The sequence below is a fragment of the Grammomys surdaster genome, unplaced genomic scaffold (assembly GCF_004785775.1).
Source record: "Grammomys surdaster isolate TR1022 unplaced genomic scaffold, NIH_TR_1.0 341, whole genome shotgun sequence".
Taxonomy (NCBI): domain Eukaryota; kingdom Metazoa; phylum Chordata; class Mammalia; order Rodentia; family Muridae; genus Grammomys; species Grammomys surdaster.
This window is the reverse complement of record NW_021604760.1, coordinates 2,347,976-2,360,964: the sequence shown is the minus strand read 5'-3', so window position 1 is coordinate 2,360,964 and position 12,989 is coordinate 2,347,976.

Below are 12,989 nucleotides of genomic sequence, written 5' to 3'. Positions count from 1 at the left end.
TTCTTTAGGTGCACTTTCTCCTCCACTCTGTAAATGTGAGATGCTCTGGATTTCAGGCTTAGGTTTTCTTTTCTCATTGTGTAATCCTCCATGATGATTTCATCCAGGCTTACAGCTGTGAAGATCTTCTTTCCAGTAGCCATTCCCAAGGTAAGACTGTCAGCCTGGATGCTCCCCAGCGCCACCGCTGGCTGGCGGCAGCAGCTCCCCAGTTGCATATCAGGCAGCATATGGAACTGAAGAATGGTGAGGACTTCAGAAGAACGGAAGTGCTATAACAGAGCCATGTTGAAAGTCGTAGAGGTGCCAGATAGGGAGGAACAATGAACTCTGGAACATGGTGTGGGTTGTGGAGGAGTTCTTTATTTTAAAAGTAAACTTCAAAAAAAAAAGATTATACTCAGACAAAACTATTATCTGAAAATATACAAATAGGATTCCCCCTCCAACATCCTACTTTGTAGGGTGGAGACTGGAGAAGGGGCAAGGGCGTTTGAGACAATGAGAAGGGTGTTTGAAAAGAAAGATGTAGCTGGGAGTGGTGGTGTACACCTTTAGTCTCAGCACTGGGGAGGGAGAGGGGAAATGGAAGGGGAAGGGGAGGGGAAGAGAGGGGGAGGGGAGGGGCTGAGAGAGGGGAGGGGGAGGGGGAGAGAGGTGCCCCAGCATAACATGTACAGAAAATTACTCATAATTTGGCATTGTAGAAGCACAAATTGTGCACCTATGTGCAGGTGTGTGTGTGTGTGTGTGTGTGTGTGTGTGTTTGGGGGTGCATATGTGAGAAGGCTCTTGGGCTCTAGGGCTTTCCATGCATTGAGAGCTGGTACTGTTTGAATGTGATCAGTTGAGGAGCTATTAAACAAGGAGTGTGGCTCTGTAAGGATTGTGCTTTCTGAAATGACTGCCTGCTCTACGCACAGGAACCTGGAATGGACAGGTCTGTTAGGAAAGCATGAGAAGAGTCTGTGGGTGAGATGGAGGCAGCCTGAATTAAGGCAAGGAATGCAGAGATAGAAATGAAGAAAGGGATTCTGGGACATTCTTGAGACTTAGGCAAAACTAGTCTGATTGATTATACCTGGGAGCATGAGAAAGACAAACCTTGTTTGTAAAATTTCACTTCCTGTTCTTAAGTGTTTCATCATTTGCTGAGACGGGGCTTTCAGTCTTCAGTTCACAGGCCAGTGTAAGCCAGGGCTCTTTCTCCAGAACTGAATGGTTTATCAGGACAGAGCTCAGCTTAAGACGTCATTTAGTCTAAGCTCCCACTAACATGAGAACCATCTCAGGAGGTCCTTGAAAGGAAAATCATCACCATCTGAAATCCACCTTCAGTTGTAGAGAACTTGACACCTGGGCTGCCCTTACTCAGGAGGTGGTAAGTTCTTTACACCCCACCTTCTGTCTTACAAAGTCATGAGAGTCTTACTCAGGAACTAACGTTGATGTTTGTGACTCCCCAGGTTTTCACAGCTGAGCTGTCTCCTATGGGAAATGGTTTCTGGATTCCTTACGAGCATGGTCATATTCCTCAAACATGTTTGAAATACAAGTGTCAGACAGTGGTGGTCCACACCTTTAATCCCAGCATTTGGGAGGCAAAAACAGTCAGATCTTTGTTAGTTCAAGGCCAGCCTGGACTATAGATCATTTTCCAGTATAGCCAGGGATACACAGAGAAATCTTGTCTCAAAACAAAACAAAACAAAACAAAACAAAACAAAAAAAAACCAAAAGAAAAGTGTCCTTCTTAAGATTTTTACCAGCAGTCCATAATAATACTGCAAATGAGGTCTGGTCAGAGTAACCATGGTTTCCATTGATATTTTCAACAGTGTATCCTAAGGTGCTTTGTTTCTTAGCAGTTAGATGGTACAGTCTCTGTGCACCAAACGACCGGACACCTTTCTTTTTTAATCCTTTAGTCCTGTTCAGATCAGCTGACTTTTAGAATCTGCGAGCACATTTTTATATATGCTACTTTTAGTTCATGAACATCAGCTAAGCAAGTTTACCAAGATTCAAGATAATTATGGCAACCCTATTGTGTCAAACTCGAATGTATCTGTATTCCTTTCTTGTCTAACCTTTTCCTGCTGGTAGAGTAGTCCAGCTGATGCACTCTGCTGCAGCCACTGATGTGGGCCCAGAGTCCATTGCCCTCAGCTTCAGTTCTTGCTGTCAGGACCCTGCTGTGTCTTTCACGGCTGACTTGGACATATTTTAGGTTTGTCATTTCAGTCTCACCGTTTGTTTTTATACCAAGCATATGATTTCCTCTGTGTTGTGTTCAGATGAGGAAACCTCCACCCCCCTAAATTCATATCCTACAATGGGCGTTGGTGGAGGGAGAGAAAGAGACAGAGAGAGACAGACAGATAGAGACAGAGACACAGAGAGACACAGAGACAGACAGAGACAGAGTAAGAATCTACTTATTATAGGCCCTATTGATTTTATAATGGTTCAAGCCCTGGCCAAATGACAGTGTGAGCTATATAAATAATCTTTGCAAGCCCTGTCTGGAGGTGGACGCATGGTAATCAATGCCCCGAGCATTACCCTCTAATAGTATCCCTGACTTGAACTGGTGGTCTTTCATTACTTCTTTCTCGGCCCTTGCTTTATCTTTTTATGGCATTAGGAGTTGAAGAGCAAACCTTATTCCCTATCCTTGCCCAGGAGTTGTTGCCTTAGAAGTGTCCAGCCTCTGTGACTTCTCTTTGGACTATTGCTTCTCCACACAGGATTTTTCCTGCAGACTCCGATGCTCATGGATTCAGAGGTGGGTTCAAGGGTGTCACAGGGCCGGAATTGCCAAATTTCATGGTAGAATGAGGCCTGATAGAACACTTGGCACAATCCTCCATTTTGCCAGTGATGACGTGAGACCTGAGACCTGAGACTGCCAGGGTGCATGTTTTCTCATCACATGAACACCCCTCATGCCAGAGGAGCTTCGTAGAAGTCACCATTCCACAGAGCAGCCAGGAGGCATTCAGAAAACCGGTCCCACCTCTCCCGAGATCAGGGAAACCACTGGGCTTTCTGTAAAGTGGATTATTTTTAACCACTTTTCTTTGGCTTCCTCTGACTCACAGGCTCCTCCAAGATCCCTCTGTTTCCTTTAAGGAGCAGGATTTCCCAAGCAAACACAACCATGTTGTTTGTCTCTCAACAGCTCTGCTGTGCCGGGACTGAGGGCTGCACTTGTGATGAGCCCTGGGACTCCTGTGCCAAGCTTCTGATATATAGTGCGGGGACTGCAGGGCATCCGAGTTGTAACAAGAACAAGATGAGCTTGTGGCCTCGGGCTCCTAACCTGCTCCTCAACCCACACTTCAAAGAAAGTTATTACACAAGAGTTAGACTAAATCAAACCAAACTGCAATGTTTGCGCACTGTGGTCCATTTTCAGATCTCCGTGTATCTCACCACGAGTCCCTCAGAAACCCAGTCAGGAACAAAACAAAACGACCCAATGATAATTTAGTTGTAAGTCTTTAAAAAATGAGCCTGACTGATTTATTTTGAAATTTCAGTTAAGCACAATGTCAAGAAAATCTCTGTGGCTATTTGTCATTTTTTTTCTCCTCTTAGCATAAGTCCAAGCAGGCAGAATAAAATTAGAAACTGGCTGCTCATAGGCTCCTCAGTTCCTGTTGTAGGCTTGATTTCACTACTAGTGTATTAGAGATGTTTTGGTGATAATCTTCTGTCAGAATACTCGTCATAGTGAGGAAGGCCTTTATTATGCTATCGACTCATTTTATTAGCCTTGTTATTTAGCTACAGGAAGGAGGACAATAGATCATCTAAAAGATATATATCTCACTTTGGCTGGACCTACTACTCTCATTTTTTCCCTTACCTACAACCTGAAAAGCATGAAAAATCAGGTTTTCTTTTTGAAGCTCTGAATAGGGGAAAGTTCAGGTTTTTGAATTGCAAAAAAAAAAAATAGAGCTTATATTCATTGCTATCTACTATTATGTTTTAATTTTTTTATATTTATATTTATGTGTGTGTGTGTGCGCGCGCGTGTGTGTGCGTGCATATGTGTGTGAATGCAAATGGTATAACACGTTGTTTCCTTCTATCATGTGAGCCCTGAGGATGGAACCCAGGTCACCGGGCTTGGTGACCACCATGTTTATCCAAAGAGCCACCTCTTTGGCCCTGAGGATGGAACCCAGGTCACCAGGCTTGGTGACCACCATGTTTATCCAAAGAGCCACCTCTTTGGCCCCTGTTAAGTATATTAAGTATAGACAACTTTGTGTGGTAGATGTGGCAACTTCCCATATTCTAATAATTGAAACATTAAAACCTATCCCCCGGGCCATTTCACATATGTATCTCTTGTGTTTCAGAGAATCTAGTTTCAAGTATGAGTCATTATGGTCTCATGATCATCTAGGGTCAGTTCTAGGAGAGACCACCAAGTTGTGTGAAGAAGGATGCTGGGACTCTGAGGACAAGTGGCTTTATTTCACATCTTCTTGGGGAACTGCTCCTTCTACCTACCTTCTGACTGCAGGAGGTTTATCGGCTGGCCATCCCTGTGGCCTCTGCAGCCTCAGCAGGAGATGCTCAGGACACCATAGCCATCATGCTAAGGGAGGCCTCAGTCTGTGCCAGGGGGTTAAGGGATAGTAGTATCTTAAAATTGTTTGTGTATATATACACATTTAAGTATGTGTTAGAGGATAGACCGTGTCTAGATCTGTAGAGAGGAAAGGGCAAGTGAGCCAAATTGGGTAGAGAAATAGGGGTGGATTTGAACCTAAAATGTGCTCAATAGAACATCTGTCATGTATTAGGTACTTGATACTATGTTGGATCTCATGGACTCTTCAGAACAAGCTAAGGCTATGGAGCCTATGATGCCCCATGTCATGGGTGGAAACATTCAGAGACCACGCGCCTTGTATAGAGTTAAGAGATTAAAACCCATGTCATTTGGCCTCAAAACTGTTGCTCTCCCTTGCTATCCAGTAGCTATAGCACAATTAGTAATGTTAGAGGAGCGAGCATAACACATAACACATGGAGAACAGAGGGACTGAAGTGAACAAGGAACAGGCCTTGTATGGTAATAGTAAGACTAGTGCCTATTGGGCAAGGCTTTTGGAGGGACTACCATGCACGAGTCACAGTGCCAGAGTCTATTGCGTGTAGTACTGAAATGATCCTATGACTAAGAGCCATTGTTAGAGTGGGTTTGCTGGGGGATGCTGAAGGTCTACGTAATCTGTCCAGCCCCCACAGACAGTGGGGGAGCTGAGTCGGCATGAGTTGAAAATCAGATTTTATCTGTCTGACTGCAAAGACTGTACTGAAGTCACACTAGAACATCAGAGTACAAATAAGCCACAAGGACTTTATCTCCAAGGATTGCAGTCTGAAGAGGACAGATACACAGACAATAACTAAAATGTGTCTGTGACGAAGGCAAGTCCAGGAAAGGTACTACCAGAGAGAGTATATGTCTAACTTAGACTGAGAACAGAATGTCAGTGACATCTGGGGACAATGTCCCGAGGCAAATAGTATTTCAATTAAAGGTTAGTCAACCTTTTTTTTTTCTTCAGAACTGGGAATCAAGCTTAATTTGCACACAGCAGGCAAATGCTTGGCTGCTGAGCTACATCCCCAGACCTTGTTTGTGTTTGTTTGTTTGCTTTCTAGACAGGTTTTTACTGGTAGTCCAAGACTGCCTTGAATTTAATATGTATCTGTGGCCAGCTGGAGTTTGTGATCAAATGCGTCCTAAGTGCCGGAATTACAGGTGTGTTCCTCCATTGCCATCACTGGAAAAACTGACTTTGACTTAGAGTTTCTTGTATATATTCTACTTTCTATAAGTGGACATGCTGAAGCTGATGGTTCAAGATGGCGAATTCAGTGGACATTTATTGCATTTTCTCTCTTACACACACCTGGGTATTCACACTATCTACACAGACATTGTACAACTGCTTTTTTAATCTTAAAAAGTCAACACACAGGCCAGTGAGATGTTTCCGTTGGCAAAGGCTCTTGACACCAAGACTTATGACTTGATCCCTGAACCCTCATGGTAGAAGGAGAGAACTGACTCCACAAAGTTACCCTCTGACCTATAAACATGCCCCCACACTGAATAAATAAATGTAAAAAAGAACCAAACAAACCCTTTTTTACAAAGTCAACCAAGACAGTGATTTGTAGAAAACACTTCCTGCTTACATGCGTTTGCTGACTGTGAGAGCTTCTGTTTCTTGGAAAGACTGACCCTTCCTTAGACCATAGCAGCAAGCTCTGTTGAGGAAGCCAAGAGCCAAGTTTATTTCTCATCCTGTCACTCTTCCCCAGGGATATCTCAAGCACTTCCCATACTTATTAGTTTTTGATTTTTATAAAATCCACTTTTAATATAATATTGTTTATTACACATTATGATTAATAATTTATTATAATGTATAATATATTACATAATTAAATTTTATTCAGTTTTAAGTGTGTAGCTGATTCATTTTGACAAATGTATCCAGTTGTGTAATCACCATTACAGTCAGGTTACAGACTGTGGTCAAAGCCTGAAGAAGCTCCCTGTGCCTTTTGGCAGTTACTGGAATCAGGCATAGTAGTGAGTGTCATGGTAAGCAGCTGGCAAGTGAGTTAGAAGGTTGGACAGAGCTCGGCCAATCCAAGGACCTAATAGCTATGGAGCCTTATCTAAGGACTGGCTCATTGATTTATTCAGACCTCCTATCGACTCTGCAGAGTCTTCTATTCTGTAGAAGAGAAAGCTGCACCCAGGGAATGTCAACAGCTAGCCCCATGCTAGATTCCATCCAACTTGTGTTTCCCACACCATTGCTCTCTACAGTTAAGATCGAGAGAAAAGATACAGAGAAACACAGAAGGCAAGTGTGCAAGGCTGGGCGCTGTATGATTCCAGTTATTTGAAGTCCTAAAAGAGTAAAGCCAATGACCAGTGGATCCCTACCATGACTAGGGAAGGGGTCCACTGTGCGGGTTTTTCGCCCCCAGTCATGGTTATGGAATATTGACCAGAATGGTAATTGCTCAATTGTATGCATTTGCCAAGATTTATAAAGCTGTATATTTAACGTTAAGTATTAGATGCAAATTATAATTCAGGAATACCATTTAAAAAGTATTGTAAGAAAACAATGTGAAAAGACACGGGAAATATCTTTGTTCAAAACTCAAAACAGAAATGGTGAGGTGGCTTGGTGGGCCAAAGAACCTGCTGAGCAAGTCTGGCAACCTGCCCTTGATCACTAGAACTCACGTGAAAGGCAAGAGCTACCTCTTCAGGGTTGTGCCTTGCTTTCTGCACACACACACACACACACACACACACACACACACACACACACTAATGATAAACATTTAAAAGCCACAACATCATTATCACATTCAGAAATATAGCTACTGTACCTGGTAATACAGTGTAGGAATATTTTTATGTAACTTGGTGCCGAGAAAATTTTAAATCTGGCAAAAGATGCATTAGGTGTCCACTGTGACTTGGAAATTAAACCAGTAAACTCAATTTTCTTGCGGTAAATGAACAATTCAATATACACGCTTCTAAATCTATTGCAAATGACTGCTGACCGAGGATCTGATTAAGCATGGTCCGGAAAGAGCTTGCAACTAGGAGTGTTTACTAACATTTCAATTTCTATGGCTCATTTATTAGACTCAGAATAAAAAGGTGAGAGGGCTGTTTGGGATTGTCTTTAACCTTGATGATATTTCCACTGAAGCAGCATAATGGCTCTTAATTGCTTAAGTGAAGAGAGCATGTTGACGTGTCCTTCTTTGAGCTAAGAGCTTCGAGCCTAGACTATTATGCTAATTCAAGCATTATATACACCTAAGTATTTATGAGGCTGACACCAGTGATGTTGCAGGTAAAGGGCTGTGAAATGGTCTGTAAACAGAGAGAATTGATTTGAGGTCCAAAAGCAGTGCTGGTAAAAGTCACAGCCATTGAACAGCCAACCCTACAATTTCTATCCAGATTGTCAACCTAGGTCAGACAGTGTCAGCAGGCTGTCATTGGAGATCAGATGGGTGGCTTAATAATATGTAAACCAAACCACACAGGAACTCTCACGGTGGTGGTCTAATCCTACCTGGTTTGGCTGTGTGTATGAGCCTACTTGCACATGAACTTCCATTCTAGAAGCTTCACAGTGCTAAAGTCAGTGGATGTTAATGTGTTGTCATCTGTCGAAAGAACAGCTTCTATCTGGTCAAGTTTGACAGCAGCGTGACTTATCCAAGGACTGTGCAGCATCGAGAGGCATGGGGAAGCAGATGTCAGAAACCTCCCACAGGATGAAGAAAGGGTGGCCAGCTGATGGTGGTGCCTGATGGTCTGCGTCATCAGCTTCGTCTGTGTCACATCTCTTCCCGCATTAGAACTGTACAAGCCAGCCTGAAGATAACTGTGTGAAAGACAAGGTCATCATTTGTATTTAGATTGTTACAGGCTTTGCTAATGCAGCTTCCAAAGACGGTGTCAGGATGGCTTATCTCTGTCTTTAAAGCAGAATTACCCATTTGTTTAACTGACTTTGGATGATGGGATGAGAAATTCCTTCCCATCCTAGTTTACAGGCAGAAGGAATAAAAAGGTCATGGTTCTCCTGCTGGAACAGAACAAAACAGAAATGTGTGATATCAGTAGGACAAGCTGCTGGAGGCCAGGGGCCACCTTGAGGTAAGTATGCCACCTCCTATGCCCCATTTTCCTCACTCCTGAGTGTCGGCCTTACAGGATTATTGTGGGGATAGACTGTGGGAAATGCTCAGGAAAGGGCCCAGCACCTAAGCACACACTGGATGGTCAATATGACGGACACATGTTTGGCCTCATACATTTTTTAACAAATGTGTCTGAAGTACAACTCTTTTCTTCCTTGGGATTCATGGAAGTTATTCTGATTCTAGGTCATCTGTTAAATATGTTTGGTATTTAAAAAAGAAAACAAAAGAACAGAGCAGGACATAGTAGCACATGCTTGTAAGCTCAGCACTCCCGAGGAAGGAACAGGGGAAATCAACTTTGAGGCCAACTTGTGCTACACAACAAGAACCAAGCAAAGGCAAACACGATCTACGCCTTTCTATTTTACTTTTTTCCCTCCTGTGTACCTAGGAGTACATCACTGTTCTCAGTTGGTTTTGATGCTGTGCTTCCATACTCCCTGAAGAACAGCAGTAGCGCTATGTGTACATTTATCCAAATTAGCTAAACTCTGTAACCACTCAAAGACAACTTGTAGAAACCAGGTCTGGCCTTCCACTGAGTGGGTTCTAAGGGATTGAATACAGCCCATCAGGCATGGTACCAAGCACATCCGCCCGCTGTGCCGTCTTGCTGGCTTACAGGTTGGCTAAATTCTTAACCTCACTTTGGATGGGAACCTCTGGATGCGTTTTTCCTTTTTGTTCAAGTAGCACTTATGCCCCGTGTTGTCATTCTTGTCCAGGCTGTTAGAAGTGAGCTCTTGTACTGCTTAGCAGTTGTGATTTAGACATCGTTCTCTCAATAGACACTTGGTCTAAATAATGACATTTATAGTGACACATTATGGAACCAGGACAATATTTAACCGTCAGGTGGCTTTTTGCTGCCCATTTAACAATTTCCCTCTATTATGTACATTAATAAGAAGATTTTGTCCGAATTTTAATCAGCTCAAGGGGTCAATGGTATGGCATTGTCTAAAAGTATAGCACATGTGACCATGTTAAGTATGACATAATCTATAGTTACAAAAAGTTCTGTTTCAAAATCCTGATACACTATAAATGTCTGCTTTAGGAATGCTTAATGAATCATGTTTACATGGCCTGCCTTGGTTGTAAGCAAAAGAGGTTTCCCAATTTCTTCAACTTCCAGTTTGAAGTCAAGGTTTCTTTCAGTCTTTGAACACACAGGTTTGTGTCAGAGATGCTCTTCTTAGCCATGTTTAGGTAGAAAAGCCAGTTGTAGGACCCAGACCAGCTTTAGGATTATTTTGTTTCAATCCTTCCAGTGGCAAGGCTGTTTTAACTAATTCTGAGCAGTAGTACCAAGATTATTCATAAGGTATCTAAGGGGGTTTACAGCCTCTGAATAATTCATTCAGACCCCACAGTTTAGATATCATAGCCTCTTGAACTCTTAGAGTAAAAAAATAAACAGCTTACAGTGGTTCTGGGTCCACTAGGGCCACAGAGGCAAGCCTTTATAATCTATCAGGGGTGACAAATAGATTTCAGTACATGTATCAATTCTAGTAAGTTATTGGGAGTTGCTGGGAGCAAGGCACTCCAGGACTCTGGAGGCCCTGTGTAGGTTTAGCAGGGAAACTGCTGTGATCCATTAGCAATGCCTGATGTGGTGAAGTAGTGGAATATAGGAACATTTCACTAGGAGTATCACCTCAAGTTAGTATGCTGTATGGTCCTCCCCGGCACTCATTTTTCTCAGTTGAAATAACTTTAAGTTTAGCAAAGTTGGGCCAGTCTAGATCAGTACATCCTGGGGTCTGTTTGTATTCCTGGGTCTCTGTCTCTCTCTTTGTCTGTCTCTGTCTCTCACTGTTTCTTTTCTTCTGTTTCTTTCTGTCTCTGTCTTTCTGTTTTTGTCTTTCTCCCTCTTTGCTCCCTCTCTCTCTTCCCCTTATCTTTCCCTTCTTTCCACTCTCCTCTCTCCTAGAAAAATAGAGAAGAGATATTACTGAGAATTATAAACTTTCACTTCCTTGAACAAATATACTGAGTACTTGTTAAGTACTAGGCACTTGCCAGATGTGTATGAAGAATCGGCACAGGCATATTGTTTTCTCAAAATACCTTCACTAAATAAGTTAAAATATAAAACTTCACTAAAATCCCTAGCAACTGTCTGTGCCCAACAAATACAGATTTTCCTTGTATACCGGATTTGGTTAATGTGTTGGGTTCACAGCATCTCTTCACACCTTTGCCAAGAGGGGATGTAGGAAATACTCAGCTTGGAAGTTAAGAGACCCAGACTCTGGTCCAGGTTACATTACTAACAAGTTCAAGTGCTAGACTCTGGTACTCTACCTCCCTCTCCCACCCCTGAAGGCGACACTGGTCCCTACTTCCCCTGACTATAATGTGTCCGGTCATATGGTACTTAGAATAAAAAAATAATGCAGGCCGTTGCTTAGTATAGTACTTGAAGTCCTGTTTAAAATTAAATAAAGGAGAAATAGGAACTGAGACATATTATATTTTCAAATATTAAAATATTGAGGTGGGAAAAAGACAAGAATTTGGCCCGTCTGGATATATGAAGAACGAAACAAGTCTGAGTTCTGACATGGCCCCTGGCACTTAGAATTCTTTAGAAAGACACTGCAACCAATGGCTGTAAACATCGATTTCCTTATCTGCTCATTGCAGGAGATAACAATATCATCTCAAAGGGCTGCATGCTGGAAAACATGACACGTGACAAACTTATAAATAACACTTGCTAGAATAGAATGTAGTTTCAATATACTAGCTACTGTGATATTGCTTGATGATATTTTTTTAAAAATACTTATTTGTATCTTTTTATAGGTATGAGTGTTTGCCTACATGTATACACATGCACTGTGTGCATGCCTGATGCCTACAGAGTCCAGAAGAGGGCATTCAGTCTCCTGGAACTGGAGTTACAGGTTGTTGTGAGCTGCCATGGGGGTGCTAAGAACTGGTCCAGGTCCTCTGCAGGGCAGCAAGCACTCCTAACCCCTGGGCCATCTCTCTAGCCTCACCTTGCTATTTGTCTATGCACAGGAGTATGGTGATGTTTTGTATTTTGTCGATATGATTTCTCACACTTGTTAATGATTACCAAATGCTATGATATAGCACCACAATGCCTTATGCAGCACTTTGGGGAATCCTGATATGATCTTTAAATCAGTCTTTAGATTTAATTCTCACTCACACCTAGAAAGATGGATATGAAAGCCACAGAGAAGGCCTTGGGGACCTAGCTAGAGAAGTTAGTCTGTTGTCATGGTTACAGGACTAAGACATAGCTAGATCCAGAATAGGATTGGAGTGCACAGCTCCGAGTTCAAATTCCATCATGAATAAGGTATTGTGCACACTATAGCACCATTGTCTTATCCTGTATGCTCTGTTGACACTTAAATGTGTGCTCTCTGTGCGGTACTGGGGATCAGATCTAGGGCCTCAGAGAACCCAGCCTCTCACTTAGCTACATATCAATGCATATCACTACATATCACTACATATCACTACATATAATACATATTACTACATATCACTACATATCAATATATATCAATACATATTACTACATATCACTACATATCAATGCATATCAATACATATCAATGCCCACTTCCATCCCTTCCTTTCACCTTTTATATCAACACAGGTCTTAAAGTTGTCCAGTGTCCTTGAACTTGCAATCCTTCTGAGTAGTGTGAATGCAATCCTGAGCCAGTAGGCCCGGCTTGTATGCTTTTGAATGCTTCCTGTGTTAGTGGCTCAAGGAAAAGGAAAGCACATGGTTAAAAATAAAAAAGAAAACAATCTCAGACTAACCCAATGAGTTAAAATGTGTAACCACTTCCCTGTCTTGCCCTAATTTTCTTGAAAGGATCATTTCAAATTTGACCTTAAAGTTAAGAAGAAACAAACACAAAAAGTAGATATGACTACAAATGCCCTCTACTCTCCTCATTTACACGAGTTTCTGAATACAGCCCTGGCAATAGCAGGTTTGGGTCTCATTCCCTCCCCGCCCCTCCGTATTCACTGTTCCTTACCTTTCTTTACAACCGTCTGCAGCCCAAATACACTTGCAAGTGATTTGCACCATGGAGGCTGACTGGGGTCTCCACCTTAGTTTTTCAAGGTTGGTAGCTTTGCTGGCACCTGGAAAAGGCCACCTTGTGCTTGTGCTGTGGTGAGCAGAC